The sequence below is a fragment of the Saccostrea cucullata genome, unplaced genomic scaffold (genome assembly GCF_032062105.1).
Source record: "Saccostrea cucullata isolate Sc308-1 unplaced genomic scaffold, CSIRO_AGI_Scuc_v1 ctg2629, whole genome shotgun sequence".
In the NCBI taxonomy this organism is placed as follows: domain Eukaryota; kingdom Metazoa; phylum Mollusca; class Bivalvia; order Ostreida; family Ostreidae; genus Saccostrea; species Saccostrea cuccullata.
The window spans coordinates 67,682-89,019 of NW_026938935.1; the positions used below are offsets into that span (position 1 = coordinate 67,682).

A 21,338-nucleotide genomic window follows, 5' to 3' on the forward strand; every position below is an offset into this window, starting at 1 on the left:
TTTCAGTTCGAATTATTAGAGGTCTGGTTATACAATCTGAATACCCCAATAGAGTGAAAATAAGTAAATTATTCAATTTTGACGTTGCTCCGTGACTCAATTTGCTGTTCTCAATCTTTGATAGTATTTCTAAATATGAAAATATATACCAATTTTTTTTACACATATTATTCGACTTTGTTGCAAAATATGTGTACCAAATTTGGATATAATAAATGATGTAAAATTAAAAAGTTAGGACAAAAATTTGAATGACCCTCGTACAACAAATATACAGCTGTTTCTTCAAGTCCAGATAACCTAGGGCAGAGCGTCAAATATCGTTTATGAACACTGTGTTTAAATTATATGAAGAATATGGAGATAACGAACAGTATTCAATATCAAACATTTAAAAAATGGGATACACGAAGATGTTCGCAGATTTCCCTTTCTTAAAAATTCTTTGTATCCATTGTTCACTCATTCTTGTCATAAGTAAGTCTTCTGTTAAAATTCCTTGAACACTTCGATAAAGCAACGATTTTTTACAACGTCAGATACCGAAAATCATTTCCGTCCAACCTCCAATCTTTCGGTCTTCCTGTCATCTGCTGACAAATGTAATATTATGTCCAAAACTCGCTGAAATCATCTATGAACAAGTTTCATTGCGTGGACCCTGAGGTCCATGCAGTAAATATATAAGCGCGGTTAAACCGGATCCCATGGGCAAACTTTAAGATACGCATGCGCGAGAATGCTAGAAAGTTCGTCCTAATACAACTTGCTCGTAGAATTATTTGCCCTAGTCAAATTAGAATATATTAATTGGCAAATCTTGCTTTTAAATCTGCATATCGCATTTATATATTTATTCGCAGATTCGAATTTCTCTCATACATATATTTTATGTAGGAATAAACATTGATTCTAAGACACAAGCATTTCATAAGTAGGAAGAACTTACAGTAATAGTATATACTGTAGATGACTTAACAAATTGAATTGAAAACTTCATTAAACGACTAGTTATGATATAGCTTTTGAAAGATAGAACAAATCTTCACCGGTATTTGGTTTATGTATCAAGATTCGCAATATAATTTGATATACAGCAATCCAAATACTGCTTGATAGATGCCTGTGGCAACGGTTTTCCATGTGAGGAAAGGGGGGGAGGATTGCGCACTACAGAGCTATACTACACGTTTACCGTCATATCTATTTTCCAAAAATAGATTTCTTCCGTATAAATCCAGAGCAGATGTCAAGTCAGCCGATATATGGCCAGGGTTAAATATATTAAAAAAATTATCAAAAACGCCGATTTTTTAAATTAGAAAACTACAAAATAATCAGAGATAAAGTCTAATAATTTTGCTATGAATGAACTATCAGTCAAAGTTGGCAGTTCATTGTGGAAAAGTGAGCAAGCCTACAAAAATATTCCCTAAACCTAGACATTTTCCCCAATTGAATTTCGGTTAGAAACACTAGCATATGGTCCACGTTTTGCAGTCCTTTTTTTAAAGGACAGCAACTTGTCTTTATATTTTTCCTCTGTGAATCTGATAGAACAACGCAACCGTCTCAACAAATGGTGTCATTTAATTTTCAAATAAAGACGAGAAAATGACGTACAATTTGTCTGAATTAAGATATTGGGCGAGTAAGTGCTTTTAGATGTGTTTTTTTTTAATTCTAAAGAAATACATGTTAAAATGTGACGTTAAGTTGTGACGCGTCGACACCCCCTTTGTTTTAAACATCTATAAAATAAAATCAAGTTAAGATTGATAAATGAAATTTTCAATTTTAATTAGATTTATGTATGTGCATCTCTTGGTATATCATATCTGATTATATGACGCCTAATAAAAAAAGAAACGGACACTGTGACATTACTTTCGGATTAACCCTCGTAATATGAGAACGACAAACTGCGGTCTTCAAAATCGACATATAACTTGTAATCATAGGACAAACAAAATATTCTAAACGGACTCTTAATTGATAAATTTGAAGCTTAAAGAATTGAGGCTGAGCAAGCAGAATTTATTTGCATAATAATATTCATTAGTGTGAGAAAATATTTTCAGAAAAGGATCTAAATGACACTGAAATGCATGTAGATTGAATCACGCATAAATTAGATTTTGATTTATGTTTACATTAGGGATGTCATATCGGTCAATATTTGATAATCAATTACTCGGGCGTTACATCGAACGAACTCAGTATATTTATAAATACAAGTCTATTAATTTTTTTACACCCAGTTAAGCTCTGTAAAACCCCAATGTTGTTTTCATTAACTTTTAAATGCATGTTTAAAAGATATAAGTCCAACGATAATGATTTATTGTACTTTATTTATTTATTGAAAATACATACACACAAAAGTAATCAATTTTATACACCAATGATTACAAATGATTTACATTTTATTTGCACAGGGAACCTACGTTGTTGGGATTCCTTGTCGTGTATTATTATTGTACCACTCATATACGTTAAATTACTCCGCATAGCTGACTTTAATTTTTTTTTCAATCTTCAATTGCATGCATTACCAAAATATTTATTCACATTCTTAAGTCGGTTGCGGCATATCCACGCATGTCGAATTTCGGTACTCGTTTACTAAATAATTAAAAAATGATTTAAAGATAAAAACAGATCATACTTAAACGATCATCAATGAAAACAAGTCATTGAAGCCTTCTTAAAAATAAGGACCACAATAGGTGAGAAAAGCTGTGTATTGTTTAATCATCACCAGGTGATTGGTCACTAATTACCGTATTTACACAGCCACAGGCGATAACGGGTGTTTAAGGGGGCCGACTGTGACAATATTTCGCGCATCATAGTAAAATGAAGCGTATTTACTGTTTTAAAGCAACTTTTTTCGCTAAGTTATTAGAATTAAACAAAATTAAGAAATTATGAATTTAAAAATGTAATTCCAATTTTATGTAACTGATTTTTAACCGATTTTGTCATTGATATGTAGGTTGACGTCGTTACAGTGTGTTTTTGACGTTATGATAAACTGAAGCTCTTAAAGGAAGGGGCAATAAAATGTTATTAAAGAAAAGGTAATAAACATACGCACTTGAAATTTAAAACATAGAAATTAGAGAATCTCTCCATTATTTTTATTATGTTTTCATATGAATCCTTTGTGCCCGTCATATTTTGTACTACTCTATAAAAACATGAAAAATTGTTAATTTTTGGCATTTTGAGATGCCCCCTCTAGCAACAAGACTGTAGAATTTTGTATTTCTTACATATATTGTATAATATAGTATTACTCATCAAATATTATAGAATGAACAAAAACTCTATTGTAGTATTTGTATAATTTGCTTTAAAGTGCTAAAAATTTGCATTTTCCTATATAATCCTATAGTAAATATATCTCTATTTTGAGACGGTCCTTCAAAAATACCTGGACGGTAGATTTCTACCAAACTTTGCTTGTTCGCTTAAGTTAATGTAAGTTATACATGATATAAAAATGAAGAGTTTTGCTATTGTAGTTTTCACATAATAAAACTCCTGTCGGTCTCCTTAACAGGTGTAGATGACGGCACCTTAATTATCGTATGCACATTTTAAGTTATTTTTTTATACTTGGAATAAGAAAAAAATATACATCCGATTAACAGTTTTAGCATTCCATACTCGGACGTTCGATCGAGTACCCGTTTAACTGGGTACTCGTTGACATCCCTAGTTTACATTCAAAGAGATACGATCACTGACAAGGACAAGCTTTGTTTCAAATTACGTAAGATTCAACCTCTAAAATTTTCGAAGTTTCGTATTTTATCTCCCATTCATAGGTTTTTATATTATATGTAGATTTTCATTTATTTGAACTTGTTTGTTTGCTTGCATTTGCAAGAAAATACCAATAAGATATGTAACATAACGCCGGTTTAATAAAAAATCATACTATTCTAGTACCAAAAAGGATATGTTTTTATTTTAGAATGGAGATGAAGATGGTTATAAAGATGTGACGAAGGAATGCATAAGCATAGCAATTACAAAAAGAAAAAAAGAAAACATTATTTTGACAACAGATGGTTTTTCAAATTACAGAAAATAATTGGAAAATATTAAAACAGAGGTAACTATGACAGTGAAGGTACTAATTACTAAATATTCTTGAACTCATTGGCGTTTTCTTTTTTATATAATTAAAAGTTTATAATATCTCAAAAGAATTTTAAAATACGGTGATATCTTTTTTAGATATAAGTGACTAAGTGACAAGTTGCTGAAGTTATTTGTTATGCTCTTTCTGTAGTCGAGGGATTGGGTTTGATTCTCGTTCTCTACTTCCGTGTCTAACCTAGGACGTGAAAGATGGCTGTCACTGTTCTCCGACTAAACATCAGACAATACAATTGAGTAAGACTGTCGACGAGTGTTACTGTTGATGCTGGCAATTCTAAAAGTCTTAAGTGTTGAACTTAGGTTTAAATTTGCAGCTTTTTACTGGTTTGTTGTAGTTTAAGTTTAATGAGGAAAGCACAAGATGATGTCGACTATGAATTAATATTTATATCAAAATACATTCTAATTTGTTATTTTTTTATTATTTGCGTCTTTTTTGCAATGCAATAGTGAGATATTTCTTTTCAACTAAAGAACTCTGTTATTTGATCCCATTTAGTTAGTAGTTGACCATTTTTATAATTAAGATCATAAGATTGTAAAATATTTATGTCAAAAATTGTTCAAAGAGAAAGTTCAGAGTTGATAAATGTTGAATCGCATTTTCACACAATTTCTCCTATGAATAGAGGCCCCTTTGTTCAGTACAAAACCATGATAATAAAAACCTGATATTCTAATATAGATTTATTGTTCAACAATAAATGTATTGTTGAAAGCAAATAACAAAAGCACGATTGCAGTCATCAAAGGATATTATTCAGTTTAGATTCATTAGAAACTATAATAAAATATGAAATAAAAAAAATTGACTTTGAACAAGACAGGGAGCTAATTGTCGGCGCTTTCAAAAATCTATTTTTATTACTACGGAGATTCGAAAAAAAATACATTGAGGATTGTTTTTGTAAATTACATTAAAAAAACCATTCATTTTTTTTTTTTATAAAATTACAATGACTATGGAAACTATGAAATTTTTAAAGGAATATTTCCACTTTTATTTTCTCAATTTTAAAGTTTAATGTGTAAAATTTTCCCATACTCAATCCCTTTCGAAAAAACACAATTATCTTTTCAACTTGAGTTTTGCAGACTTGAAAATCATAAATAAAGATGAATTTTATTGTTTCTTTCATTTGTCTATTTTATTTTATCATTACAATGCTTATGAAAAATAATTTATCAAAAATAAAATAAAACCTACCTTTCTTGAGAGCTCCTTACCGAAGATGAAAGAATTTAAGCTCTGCTGCTTAATATGAGGAAACTAAAACATAATTTTAAAAAAGAGCACACTTGAGCGTCCCTGGCAAACATCCAGCTTTTATATGCATTAAGAAAGGATTTAGACTTCCCTAGAATGAATCTTATTTCCGAGATCTAGGAAAGGTGAATTATCAGCATGAAGGCAAATAAATGCAAATAATAAGGGACCAGGCAAAATTGATCACAATAATTGGACCTGTACAAATAGGCATGGGACAATTTTTTTTTCTTTATCGAAGAAAACCATGGGACAAAAATAATTTTTAGCATAGTACCATAAAGCAAATAGCTTATCATTTACTAATAGTTAAATCTTTTTTTTTAAATCATTATCAGTTTTAAAAGTCATACAAAGTGCAACACATAACTTTAAATTAATGCTGTATCAAAACGTTCGCGAACTATCTCTATATTTACAAACCTCAATTCAGATCAGAATGAAATTTAGCACACATAAAGTCATACACATGTTCTGTAAATTGCGTATGTGATGAGACGTTTTTTCTCAGTGTTTGTGACGTCCCAAAGTGAAAATGACCTCATAAGGTAGATCCCTTGTGACAAAAAATGGTTGACTCAGTTGAATTCGAGAAACGAATGGCTGTAAAGTTAAACGTATATCTTGGAAATTCCTTTGTAGAAGTTTCTTATAATTTGTACACGGTTTATGAAGACGAACCAGAAGTTTTATCGTTAATTTGATTGGTTGTTTAAGTGAAGGAAGGGAAATGTTTAAAAAATGATCGTTGTTCTGTTGCTCATTGAAAGCAAACTGGGAGAGAGACGTGTCATTTGTTAAGTAATTTGATATTTTTATGTGTTTTTTTTTGTGTTGCAATATTCTCACAGTCATCGCCATTTTACCATGGGACAGTTAGTTTCTTTTTACAAATTTAAAGGCATGGGACATATAATTTGTTGAAATTCTAAAGCCTTTGGGTATTTTTCAAATGAGAAATTTATTTTGTATTGGTCCCATCATTGTGATAAATTTTGCCTGGTCCCTTTTATAGTTATTGTCATTAGTTAGAAACACCCCTTTACAGATGTTGGTCTCTCTCTCTCTCTCTCTCTCTCTCTCTCTCTCTCTCTCTCTCTCTCTCTCTCTCTCTCTCTCTCTCTCTCTCTCTCTCTCTCTCTCTCTATATATATATATATATATATATATATATATATAAGCATTGAATTCATATATATTTTGGGATGTCTTCGGTCCTCTAACACACCTGGCCGTGCCGACAAATTGAATACCGCGTGTTAGCGCGGTATGTATGGCAAGCCCTTTTACTATTTATTCGTAAAATAATTTTTTCTTTCAATTTAAGAGATATCTCTTTGACTAATAGAGATATCTCTTTAAACAAAAGAGATATCTCTTTTTGATAGAGAGATATCTCTTTTTGTTAGAGAGATATCTCTTTTTGTTAGAGAGATATCTCTTTTTGTAAGAGAGATATCTTTATAAGCTAGAGAGATATCTCTTTCAGCGAGAGAGATATCTCTTAAAGTTAGAGAGATATCTCTTTAACAAGTTTAAAAGAGATATCTCTCTTAGTTAGAGAGATATCTCTATAGATTTTCAAAAAGAGATATCTTTCTAAGCTAAAGAGATATCTCTCTAACTAAGAGAGATATCTCTTTTCAAATCACCCTTAAAATAACATAATTAATTCTCCCGTTGTAAACGAAAGCGAAACAGGAAGTAATGTTTATTAAGTCGTTCGTTTTTTGATTATTGAAAAAGAAAAAGGAGAAAATGGATTGATTGATACAGGTAAACAACGTTAAATCGCTTTATTGTTTTAGTAAATTACGTACATACAAGCTATTCCAAATGGGTAACGAGCATTTTATAGCATAAAAGTAAGTTGAAATTGTTTTCAAACTAAATTGTTCTCCAAAGATTGGTTCCATAAATTGATTTCAGGCACATAGCATCGTTTTTGAAAGGGGTCGGGGTGGGGATGGGGCGCAACTAGAGAGATTTGATTTTTATACTTACCAGTAAAAGTTGACCAAACTCGATAATCCTATTTCAGGAGGGGGGGAGGGGGGTGTTAGTGGCCAATTTTGTTCAAGACCAAATTCCTTTCACTTCCAATTTTTATAGCATAAAATACTACATTTCCATGATATCACTATACTGTTATTCTATACTGTGGTAAGAAGTGTGGGGGGGGGGGGAACAACAAACCATTCAATGCACATTCTCTATAGAAGAGGTATCGTTGCGCCCCCCCCCCCTCTTGTTGCTACGTGCCTGGATTTAGATCAAGGGGCAGCTGGAGTCGGGATATAGAATGCAAATTTAATTAAGACAAATAGGAAATGCATGTGACCAAATTCGTCAATCACGGGAATACAGGGTCGATTAAACATAATCCTGATAGAATGTTTTTCTTTAATTTGTTAATAGTTCAGAAATAAAAATGTCCAACATTCCTTTTTTAATTTACACAGGGATGTATATACTCATTTTCAATATTAACTGTAGGATGTTAAACAACACACATGTACAATCAATTTATATTAACTGTAAAGCCTTATGACCCCCTTCCAAAATACTAGTACTCTTACAATTAAGAGACAGACACAGCTAGAACAATCAAACAGTGTCTTCCAACAGGCCCTCACTGGGTCCATAGGACATTCATCATTCTATGATGGAACATTTATCTACTTTTATCATCATATATATTTTACAGGGATCCAAGGGGTACCGAAAAAGGGACAATGCTTCAACTGAATGTGCCATTCATTTACATGTACCAGTATAGATCTGTTGCTGAGGCATATCGAATAATTCTTGTACTCATGAAAAGTGTGGCAACTTCCAAGTATTGATGCTGGGACTCATTTTAATCAGGTACAGGATAAATTTTTTGGTTTGGGCTGCACTTTTCTTTACTTCAATATTTCAAACTTACTAGTTCAGTATCAAGTTCACAAAAGCTCACACACCATGGTGATAAATCAATGGACCATAATTCTAGCTAAATTTGTCATTGCTTTCTTATTAAATCATGTATTTGAAATTTGATCGATAAAATACATTTGTTAACAAGTATAATTCTCCTACTGTTTGCCTAACATTACATCCCAACGATTGAAAATATATGTTGATAGGTTCTCCACAAAAATTGCTATCTGTGCAGAATGTAACTTGTTTGCGCATTTGTTTCAACGAACGACATTTTCTTAACAATCCTTCAGTATAACAAGACAAATATTGGATACTTATTTAAATACACTATAAATAAACATCAAGAACAAATTTAAGGAAGTTTAATTTTTGTATATTTGGTAGTTACATGAGTAATTAGTTGTATATATATATAGGATGTACACAAGCATTTTATATCATTATTAACATTCAAGAAAGCATTCACTTAATTTCTTGTAGAAGATGCTCACTTCTAGGATGTTTCCAAGTTCTTGTTAAAAGTGTTTTATATGGCACCATTCAGCTACAAATATTTTGCCAGTGGAACTGTGACATCAATCAACTGCTCATGCACTGCTAATTGGCAGAGAATTTCCTTTGGGAGAAGCAAACTGTTTCAAACATTTTACACCTGCAAGTTAGTACTTATGCAATTTTGTTTGAAGGAAGCAACAGTGTAAAGGCTAATGATTACTGAAAATACAAGCCAGATGAAGTACAAATGTACACAAATGTTGATACAAGTCATTTGAATTTTTATTTCTTTGCAGGTAGTGATGAGTGTACTGGAAGGTTTTTAGGATCTCTTCCAACATCATAGGTACAACTGGTCACTGTGCTTGCTTGGTTATATAAGCCGGCATATTGTTAAGGCAGTGACATATGTAGCTCCAAATGATGCTTGACTGTTTTTCTTCAAATTATAAGTAAACCCGGATTGATCTCTGATGCAGTAATATTGTGCCATGTCCATTTTTTAAATTCTATCTTCCCACTGTCACAAAGTACTGAAATAAAAATGATTTGATTTTAAATATATTTTTCGGTTTTTATATGTAACATAAAATTCTACAGAAATTAAAATATTAAAACTCCTTCAAAACAAGATTTGTTTGTGAAACACTTTGCACCTGGAGACGACATTTTTACAAATTCGAAAAATTTATTTTTAGCATATAGGTCAAGGTCACAAGGTCATTGAAATTGGTGTCATTTGAAAGAGCTTAATTAGTGGAGTATGCATATCATATATGAAGTCTTGATCTTTAATGGTTCAAAATGTATGGCAAAAGTTCAAAATGGTTTTTAAATCGATAAAGTCACAGTAAAGGTCACACGATCATTGACCTTGGTTTCATTTGATAGAGCTTAATTAGTGGAGAAAGCATTCAAAATATGATGTCCTTATCTTTAATGAATCAAAAGTTATAGCTAATGTTCAAAAAGCTATTTTAGCACATAGGTCACAGTCAAGGTCACAAGTCATTGGCCTTGGTGTCTTTTGAAAGATGTTAATTAGTGGAGTATGCATATTAAATATGAAGTCTCTCTCATGGTTCAAAAGTTAAGGCAGAGGTTAAAGTTGCCAACAGACAGGACAAAAGCACCTCAGATCTGGGCATATAAAAAAAGAAAAATGGGAAACTTTACTAGATGAGTCAACCTCAGAAAAAGAATGGAAATTCTTCTTCGTAAATGCATCATTATTCACAAAAAAGACCAGTAGAAATATGTCCATAGAACATTAATGCCCCGCCAAGGGTATATTAGTAATGCAACATGAAAATTTGTGTGAAATTTCAGAATATCTTGAAAAGTGATGCAGTTGAATTGGTTACATCTAGTGTTGGCAACGAGTACCCGGTTAACCGTCGAACGTTACGAGTATCGGTTAGTAAAACTGCTATTCGGTTACTCGGATAAAATAAATTCTACATAGTAAAGCATAGAATATGAATGTTTTATAATTTATAAATGTATAAGAACTTCCACATTTCCCTAATTTTAAGTACCGTTAGACTTGATCTAGTGCATGGTTGTAGTGAATCAAATTGTTTTGATTAGTTTTCACACTTTATATAATTGATAGCTTTGATTGCTTGGGGTAAAAAAAAAAGAAAAAAAAAGTGTAAACTGGTGATTGACGATGACGTATTTATTTGTCTTTGTGTGCGAATTCCCTATTAATTTTCTTTATTTTTAAATCGTAAATCTTTGACGATATCGTATGTGTGTATTGTAAATATAATGTCTCTATACAGTATATTTGTGCATTACTACTACCGATAAGTATAAAATAAGATAAATAATAGTTATTGATACTTTTACCAAAAATCATCCGAGTAACCGGGTACTCAATCGGAAGATGAAGCGAGTAACCGGTTACTAAAAATCGTCCGATTTGCCAACACTAGTTACATCAGTATGCATCAGCAATTCAGCATATGAAGTTTTAACGCTTATTGTCTTATTGGAGAAAAGCGAGTTCTAGGTCAAAGGAAGGACCTATGTCGAAGATGTTAATGCAGTTGAAAAGCTCTCATCATTATGTATCAGCATATGAAATTTGAACAATAATTTGTAAAAAGTGAGTCCAAGGTCAAATGAAAGGTCAAGGTCAAAATGTTGATGCAAATGAATAGCTCTCATCAGTATGTATTAGCATATAAAGTTTGACACTAATTTAGAAAGAGTGAGGTCAAAGGAAAAGTCAAGGTAAAAAATATTGATGCAATTGAATGGCTCTCATCAGTACACGTGTACACTGTATCAACATATGAAGTTTGATCAAAATATCTTAAATGGTATCCTTAAAAACTGAGTTTAACACTAATTTAAGAAAAGTGAGGTCAAGGTCAAAGGAAATGTCAAGGTCAAAGAATGTTGATGCAGTTGCTCAGATCTCATCAACATCTATCTGCCTATGAAGTTTGATGAAAATAATTATCTTGGATAGTTTCTTTGAAATGAGCATTGAGCAGAGCTAAACGCAAAGTGTGATGGAAAGACGGACATGACAAACACTAAATACCCCAGCTGTATTCATGGCGGACTATATGCCCCAGCCATATTCATGGCGGGGCATAAAAATAATTTCTAAGGAGGCATAAAAATATTTGTTGCATTTTCAGGCCAACAATAACTAGAACTGTCCAAACAGGACAAAATACCCCCCGCTGGGTTTTTCAGAATTAAGTTTTTCGATAATAAAGATATGTATCACACATGAATTATGAACTTTTTCTTCCAGTGACCTTAGTTAAAGTTCCCCAAATGACCTTGGATCAAGGTCATGACACACCCTTGGGTCATGGGCAATCTTTGTGTGAAATGAGAACCTACCAAGTTTATCAATAAGATAGAAATGGACCGGACACAAATTATGAACTTTTTCTTCAAATGACCTTGAACTTCCCGTAATGAAACCTTGGGTGAAGGTCATGACACATCCTTGGGTCATGGGCAATCTTTGTATGGAGTAGTAGATTCTAAAGTCCCTACGTAAGAAAGATATGGACCGGACACATTTGCACAGACAGATGGACAGCTAGACAGATGGACAAGGGGGTATAAAAAACAGATATGTTTGTTTTACTCTGACCGACCTGTTAAAATGGCCCCTACCCATTAGCAATCATTTTATGGGCACTTCAAAATGTTCAATTTTCCCCCGTTAAATTCCACAGATGTTTTAAAGATAAGTTATCATTTTTTTTTAGGATGCTTTTCTATTTATGAATATAAAGTCTTTCTAGATAGTAATGAAAATATCAACAGATTTCTGATGATATTCATGGTTTCAAATATGACAGTTATCAAATTGTTCAATACTGTAAGGCAAAAGAAAAAAAACATATTGATACCTACCTACCAATCTTGATAAAAGTGGGTAGAACTACATCAAACAAACATTTTTAAAGATGGCCAATGTTGACTAGTATAATAGTCATCTTGTAAAAAAAATCCATACATGTATATATAATTATTATACATTTAATCTGTAAGAAAGGGTATTTTACCCTATTTTTATAGTGAGGTAAGATGACAGTAAAGTTGAATAAAGGGGTCTATGTCTAAACCCTTGAGGTGGGGTGGGAGTAAAGCATCCCTGGACATCACAGAATTTTTTGTCATTTTTTGATATGCTATGTCTTACAAAAAATAAATTTAATATTTGTCCTAGAACTTATTTTGATGCATCAATTTCATACCTGTATTTGATTTGTATCAATTTGTTTTGGATGTTGATAATTCTGTCAGTATAGCCTTAGGAGCTGCGACTTTGGATCTCTTAGGAACTGCATCTTTTATCTGTGTTACTGCATGGTTCTCTTGTACCCCTGCTATAAAATAAGTTTTAATGTATACAATTGTTTAATATCAATGACTTAATTCAACAGACAGATTTGTTTAACCTCCCTCTCAAGAATTTTTCACTCATATGGAAACACCGGTGGAGAGCTGCAAATTTTGTCCTATGTTCGGCACTCAGGGCCATTAAGCAGGAAGGTATCTTTTTTTGAGCCAATATCTACTGTGATTTTGGGCCACAGTTTATACTGTATCATTCCAAGGACAAGTCTCCACATCCCACGGTGAGATTCAAACCCAAGACATAAGGATCAACTCCTTACTTTGCGACTCTAGAGCAGACGCTCTAACCACTGTGCTATGCGGATGAATTTGAAAAGACAGAAAATTTCAAAATCCCTAAACCATGCTCTATAAATAGGGAACATACTCTCAGTCTTTAAAGTGAGAAATATGGTCATGTTAAGAGATCTGAAGTTTGTTAAATGCAGCTTCTGTAATAAATTTTTGACCTAAAGTATAATAATAACACAAGGTATCTAACTCCAAATTACAGGGAGTACCCCCTCCCTTAAAATCATGCTCATTTACACTTTAAGAGGAAATGCACGGGTAACCTTTTTACACCTAATTCTTCTACGATAATTTATCTACACACCCATGTAATATGGCATGCTTGTCTCTATTTTCTTGTATCTCCGTAATCAGTGTCCAAACTCTGCTTGTTGGGTGGAAAGTCAAACTCAACCATAGAATGGTATGTACTAGTCTCGGGCAAAGAGCAAAATTAAAAAATCAGTGGTTTAAAAAATTCAATTCCATTGTTTAAATATTGAAGAGAGCAAATAGAACTTGTTTACGTCTAACTTTACCTGAAAACATTAAGATGTTTATCTGATGTAATTTTAGAAACAGATTTTTATCCAATCAAAATCTCTGTGCGGGATCAGCACAAACCGTTTCATGAGTAAGTTTTCCACTCAGCGAGCTACCTTGTGTTATAACATGTATACTGTGGGTTAAAAATTTAGTACTGAAACAAGTCCCTTTGGGCAAAAAATATGAACAGAAACTCTCGTGAAATACTCAAATAGATCTAAATAGATCTTAATGCACAAAAAGATAATCCACAGACATACGAAAGGTAAAACTTTACTGTAAATTAGTATATTAAAAAAATATTTACCCAAACAAAAGGGATGCAGCCACAAGATGACGTTAGTACCCATCTAACACTGACAAAACTCCTCCTCTACAATCAGCTGATAAAAACATTATCGTACTCGGATTCAAGAAAATTCTGTAAACAAATTAAGGCAAAAGATGATTACAAAACTATTTCATTCGGCTGAAAATAAAACACCTAATTTTCCCTCAAAATAAACAAAAAACGGATGACACTCTGGTTTGTTTACCTGTAACTCGATCGAAATTTTCCTGATGGACACTCCCACCCAAATTTTTATGACATCGTAAGTCCATAAACCATTCTATACTGGAACAGTTATTGAGAAGGCTTCATCTCTTTTATTTAGTATTGGTGCCGTAAAAGACTGCAAATTACATAAAAAGTGATTAGAAATTACATACAAAATGACTGACATAAAATGTTGACTACCGTATATACTCGCCTATAAGTCGGTCCGCCTATAAGTTGGTTATATTTAATAAGCGTATAGTATCAGAGGAAATGAACTCATGCAATACCATTCATTTTATAGCTCGCCTATAAGTCGGACATAGACTTTTGGACCAAAAATTAACTCCAAAAAATCCGACTCATAGGCGAGTATATACGGTATGGCAGTGTCTATATACACGACCGTCGTGTATATAATTTCAATGGCTATTCGCACGACCGTCGTGTATAATACGGTATATTATAATTATGTATCATTTATGACCGAACCGAGTTTCCATACTTTTACTTTTAACAGTCAGGGGCATAACTTAAACAAGTTATTTTCAAAAATAACTCAAATGAGTTATTTTTTTGTCTCAATGAGTTACTTCTCTTTGCTATGACCTACTTTTTCCCAACCTTAATAACTCAAACACGTTATTTTTCCAAAATAGCCTCAATAAAATAATAACTTGTTTAAGTTATTATGTGTCATTCCTCCCTAACTTCACACCCCGTGCACCAAAGCATTTTGCTCGTGCACCAAGACAAAAACAAATGTTTGACTAAATCTAAACCTTGCTCAATGCGGAAAAAGTTTCCTAAGTCTTGGGAAAAGTGGGGAATTTTTTTTATTTAATGATAAAAATTGGACATATAAACCATGTGGATAAAACCACAAAATAAGGTGTAAATGCTGTTTATCTCCACCTCCTCACCAATTCTCCATTGGAGTCGGTGAACTCCATTTAGCATAACATAATGGAATCCCAAAATGCAATGCAAATTCGCAGGAAACACGAAATTTCCATGAAATCAATGTCCAAGTAGGATATAAAAATAACTTATTTAAGTTATTTTTCAAAAAAAATTTGTGTGTGTGAAATAATGTAAAATAACTCATTTGAGTTATTTTTGAAAATAACTTGTTTGAGTTATGCCCCTGACTGTTTAACAGCGATCTACTACTAAACAATAAACACAAGAAAGTAGTAATAAATCGGCAAGAAATCATCAAATTATCCTTATAAATATACATACTGGAGTATAACATACAGTGACTAGATTAGTAGATGGTATAAATCTCCGAAAATGATCTGAACACAAACCACGTGCTTAACCTTACACAAAAACCAGGTCATGTTGACAAAGCAAAAATAATACTTAAAATTGCTGAAACATTTGACATTACAGGGTTTGCGTTTTAACACATGATTTCTTAGATCTTAATATTATATCAAATGAAAGTGTACTTACACTAAAGGGCTACAAAGTCACATTCGTGTAAACTATGGCGCTTGCCAAACTACGGGAAATAACTCTTGAAATAAACAAAACGAAAAGTTAACTCGTACATAGTTGATTCGGAGGCATTACACATTCCGCTTTTAAAGTAAAACTATTTAACATTCCCCGAAAGCTTTGCGTAAACCAGAAACATGCTAAACTCAATACACAAATCCATGTCAGGCATGTGTTAGGTACCCCCGGAAGTGAGGAACCCCGCTAGTTACGTGACAAGCACTTTCAGACTCTGGACCGAGTTTTCTCAGCTTTTGAAATACTTCCGGTAAAGGGAGAAGTAATTTAAAATGGAATTTAAATAAAAATAATGAAGAGAGATATCTCTTTGCAATAAAGAGATATCTCTTTTTGCTTGAGAGATATCTCTTGAAGACACTTTTGAGAGATATCTCTTTCACTTTGAGAGATATCTCTTATGATAAACTTAGAGAGATATCTCGTTTACATAAAGAGATATCTCTCAAAGTAAAAGAGATATCTCTCTAGGTGAAAAAGATATCTCTTTAACGTTCAAAGATATCTCTTTTCACGAAAGAGATATCTCTCAAGGAGAAAGAGATATCTCTTAAAGTAAAAGAGATATCTCTCTAAGTTATAGAGATATCTCTCTAACTTAAAGAGATATCTCTTTCTTATAGAGATATCTCTTAAAAATAAGAGATATCTCTTTAAGTTTGGAGATATCTCTATTTTTTAAGAGATATCTCTCTAAAATGAGAGATATCTCTGTAATTTGAAGATAAAATTTATTTTCCGAATAAATAGTAAAAGGGCTTGCCATAGGTATGATAATTTGTCGGCACGGCCAGTTGTGTTATGGGACCGAAGACATCCCAAAATATGAATTCAATGCTTATACATGTACTCACATTCTCTAATTTTTCCTCTGCATTACTGTTTATTTCGGTAATCCTTAATGTGAATTTAGCGCCCTTCAACAGTGGTGTGCTTTATAGAAGTAAGAGCCGTTCGTGACGTTTGTGACGTCGCAAAGTAAAATAACGCTAACGATCATTGCGAGGAAAAAAGTAACAACTAACAAATAATTTAAAATGCACACTTGTTATATTTTTACGTTAATTTAAGTGGGATTATTTTTTTTCATTAAATTGTGTCAAAACAATGTACATTTTGGTGTTTCTAGAGTATTGAAAATGCATATAGTTCCTACTGTGTACTAGTATTCTAACGCGCGGTGACAAGGTGTTATAGAGTTTTGAACGTCGTGGATTTCTAATGGATTTCATAAAGAAAATTTCACTGAATGTTAATATATATATAATAAAAAACTCACAACACCGAAATAACCTCAACCGGTTTCATTTTCAATCTTCAGGCGTTTGATATTACAATCATATATAACATTTTTGAAAAAGTTTTCCCATTATATCACAAATATGATATTTTTATTAAATAACTGAAAAACCTGAAAAACTGCTTAATCACGCCGGATACAGTTATATTGCACCGGAAACAATTATATTGCCCTCCCTAACACAGTTATGTTCCCTCGCGTGCAATCATTCTGCATATTAAATACGTAGGGTTCGAAATTCACAGAGGCAGTTGCTTAGCAAACGTAAACAGATCCGCAAAATTAAAAAATCGGGACAACGTCTGCGATTTGATTAATCTAATTCATAGGAATTAGATAATTTAATTGAGGAGAAAAATTCACATGCGCTTGTTTCATGAAACAAGCACCTGTGGAAAAATTCCTTAAATACAACAAAGGTTATCAACACAAGTGTCAGTAAAATGAAAACATTCTCCCATGAAACAGGACAGGATACTTCGGAATTATACTCAACAAACATGTGTACATAGTGTTCAATAAATATGTTCGATGATCGATTAGGGTTCAATGTTTGAATATTTGCCCCTCAGTGACAGGAAAGCCCTGGAGTGCTATCGGGCGACATACCATTCCAGGGCTTTCCTGTCACTGAGGGGCAAATATTCTGGTATGCTGCCCTCGAAGCCATGTAATATATCTATAATATAATATATATAAATTAGAAAAAATGACAAGGCAACAATGTTAGTAAAACGTATTATTTCTTCAGACGTTTTACATTTCTAAAAAATTCAAACATGTGACGTTATAACGTTACCTGATGATAACGTCAACAACAATGCAATGACGTCACAATGCTAATAGAGTAATAATAGAATAATAGAATAAAACAATTATAGAATCAAAGTCAAATAACATAATTCATAGCGATTTAGATAATTAAGTCATGAGACAGTCGATATTAAACTATTTAAGAATGGTTTAAAAATCTTGATAAAAGGTTTTTCTTTTTCCCGTCGCCCCGTGGGGATCCGGGTTAGAATAGGTCCTCAGTATCCCCTTGCTTGTCGTAAAAGGCGACTAAATGGGGTGGTCCTTCGGATGAGACCGTATAAACCAAGGCCCCGTGTCACAGCAGGTGTGGCACGATAAAGATCCCTCCCTAATCAAATGCCGTAAGTGCCGAGCATAGGCCTGAATTTGCACCCCTTCACCGGCAATGGTGACGTCTCCATATCAGTGAAATATTCTGGAGAGGGACGTTAAACAGTATACAATTAATCAATCTTTTTCCCGTCTTTCAAAAATGTTCTCTGTTTTGAGTTTATAAAACGGATAAACTGAGAATTGTCCCTGTCCACAAACAGCAAGATGTTCACTAAGTTTTATTCTTGTGCACACGAGTTGGTTGATATGTTGTCTGTGTATGCGTATGCGAGTGCCAAGGGCGGTCCCGGTTTCTCCTGTGTATAATTCTCCGCATCCAGCGCATGTTATACAGTAAATTAGGTTTTTTTTATGCACAGGTCATATCTGCATTTACGGTAATTTTTTTTTATTTCCAAGTGTAAAAGTACTTCCTTCTTTAATATATCGGCAAGTTCCACAACGTGAATAGGAGCATGTATCGAGCCCGGGGTTGAACTATGAACCTTCGTAGTCTGTCTCCTAGCAGTACAGGAAAACTAGACCGCTCGGCTATCTGAGCAAGTCAACAAACTTGCTTTCAATGCCGATGGAATTCTCGCAGCGCTGTCCTACACTACACGGTCATAGAGAATAGAAGTGAGATACAGTTATTTGGATATTAGTTTCAACAGAGGATTGTTGCCAATACACGTAATGAAATTAATTATTATTTATAAAGCACATTTTACAGCAACTCTTAAACTAACATAACTGCCCTAAGAAATATTAATATAGAAAGCAAAAGTGGGTATCCATATAAAAGTGAATTTCTTTGCCAGGGATCTGTATACATTTTATGTTTTAATGGGCTTGCAGCAATTTTTTTTATCTATTCGAGTGACGTGATTTATAAAATGATGAAAAATAAAGCCGTTGTTAAAATTATGCATTCTTGTCCCCTTTCCACACCGAATGAACGATAAGGCAACGATAGATAAGTTGAAACGTAGGAAAGATGGTCAACTGCAGTACTAATAAGGGTGTATAAGGGGTGCTTTCTTACTGATAGTTCACATTCTTATAGAAGGATGATACATTTTGTTCAAAATCCAGTACGAAGTAGAAGTACGTTGCCACCCCTACCGACTTTTCGTGAAAACTTGAAAAATAAAATTTTCATTAATTGACTTTAATGTTTAACCAGTTTAACAATGTTATGGCTATTGTACTTATGTTCTTGTTTTATTTCTGTGAAGGATAATAGCAGCGAGCATGCACAATTTACTGATTCCTTTTTTTCTGGGGTGAGGGTGTTTGGGGGTAAAATACACAGGTTCTAAGGTCTTGTTTTATTATAAAATATCCACATTATACCTTATCGATACATTGAGATTTATCGACGTCTTGCTGTCAATAAACTTATGGTTATTTCCATTCCATTGTCTATATGGTTCTTCCTGGTGAGCATGAGATAAAAGATACAACAGAGTCTGACACATTTGTTTCATGTTTGGATATTGTACTTGAAAAAAACCATTAATGGTAATCTAAAAACCGAGCTCTATGATAAACGCGATGACTTTCACTTTGTTATCGCCAACTTCCCTAACTTTTGAGGCAATCACATGCATACCAAGTTTATATATCTCAGTTGATTCGATACGCAAGCATGCTCTACGTATGAACAATCTCTAAAACTAAATAAATTATTCACAAACAAATTGATGAAACATGACTATCAGCAGTCTCGTTTAAGGTTATAATTTCGCAAGTTCTATGGACGATTTAGTGACCTTGTCTGCCGATACAATTTATCAAGTTCTGACTGACTTCTTTCATACTAATTGATAGTCCATTATTTATACACTAAATTGACGACGGATTTTATTGCTATTTCCCGATTATGATAAGGAGCACACAAAAGGTGTGTCCGGTCAGCAGGGGATGCTTACTCCTCCATGCACCTGATCCCACCTCCGATGTTTTGGAGATCCCTGTTTGCTCTGCTCCTATTTTGTGTTGTTTAATGGACTTTTCATCTTGAATACTGTTCGTTATCTCCATATATTTCATCAATAGAAATGAAGAATCTTAAAAAATTAGAGCAAATGATAGTTATCAAGTCTTTGGCTATGTCAAAATAGAACATTTGTTAATTTCCTTATAATTAAAGCCCCCCCCCCCCCAAAAAAAAATATTTTTGAAAATCAAATCTAATTTCTTTTTTTCAAATTCTTGTTGAAACCTCCAGTTTCTTAAATAAAAAAAATCAGTCCTTATCCAATGTGAATGAGAAATTGAAATTGAAATTGAGTTTGTAAAAGAAACAGTCAGAGAAACCTTTCTCTATTTTCCTCTGAACGAAAGCTCATTCGTATAAATGAGTGAGTGATTGAGATTTAGGTTATTGATTTAGGGTATAAAACTCCAGATCCCATAGTCAGGTTTCGTTGTAGGGGTTATGTAAAATCGTGATTTATACTATAATGAAAAGGATGAAGAAAACAAACAGTGATCGATCTTTAAACAAAATTTACAAAAATACAAAATTGTAAATACTCGGAAATATTGCATATTTAAGGTATGTCACTCGTCAGCGTTTTAGAAAAGTTCGCGCAGAACCTTTACCTCAAAACTACTTATTAAAATCAATTTTTATAACCTATTTAAATTCAACAATGTATATTATTCAACATTTAATGAAAAAACTGCTAAAAATTCCACAAAGAAGCAAGATTTGTGAGGGACTATTTCTTTTGGCGGAAGGATATTTAGGAGAAAATTCTGCAAATCTGCACATTTATTAAATCTTATATCTTGGAACTTTAATCTCACATACTTTTACTCGGAGAATATTTTCCGTTATGATATGCAAGGAATATTTAATATGGGTCTCAACTTATATTTTTAGAACAAATTTTACAACTTCCCTCGACAAGCTTTGCCGAGAAATGAAGATATGTTAAAGAAGTCTAGATAAAATTGGCACCTGAAAATTGTACGCTTTGACCAATTTTTCAAAATTAACATCACTGACCCAAACTTTTTCTTTTATCATTTTAATCAACTCGATACTTGTGATTGATCAGCATTTAAGCCGTAAAAAGTTTGATACAAGAAAATATTTTATTGCCTATTTAAATTTTTAATACCCAAAATATGTTACTTTTCAGTGCAAAAAGGTCACAGAATAATTAACGCGTATTAATTTGCAAGATTTGTTCAATGATAAATATTGTTCAAACTATTTTACATAAATAAGACTATATTTATTGCCATGGTTACAT

General features: G+C 32.8%; 2 long non-coding RNA genes across 2 annotated transcripts; one reads left to right on the forward strand and one right to left on the reverse strand.

Annotated features, from left to right (window-relative positions):
- Positions 1–7,202: 7,202 nt before the first annotated feature.
- LOC134251857 (uncharacterized) lies at positions 7,203–9,425 on the forward strand. Its single transcript, XR_009988829.1, has 3 exons — positions 7,203–7,308; positions 8,849–9,026; positions 9,160–9,425. It is a non-coding gene; the product is annotated as an uncharacterized LOC134251857 (long non-coding RNA).
- LOC134251858 (uncharacterized) lies at positions 8,726–14,195 on the reverse strand. The gene is made up of 4 exons (XR_009988830.1): positions 14,116–14,195; positions 13,887–14,000; positions 12,601–12,732; positions 8,726–9,396 (listed from the first exon to the last, which is right to left on the reverse strand). It is a non-coding gene; the product is annotated as an uncharacterized LOC134251858 (long non-coding RNA).
- Between the last annotated feature and the right edge of the window lie 7,143 nt (positions 14,196–21,338).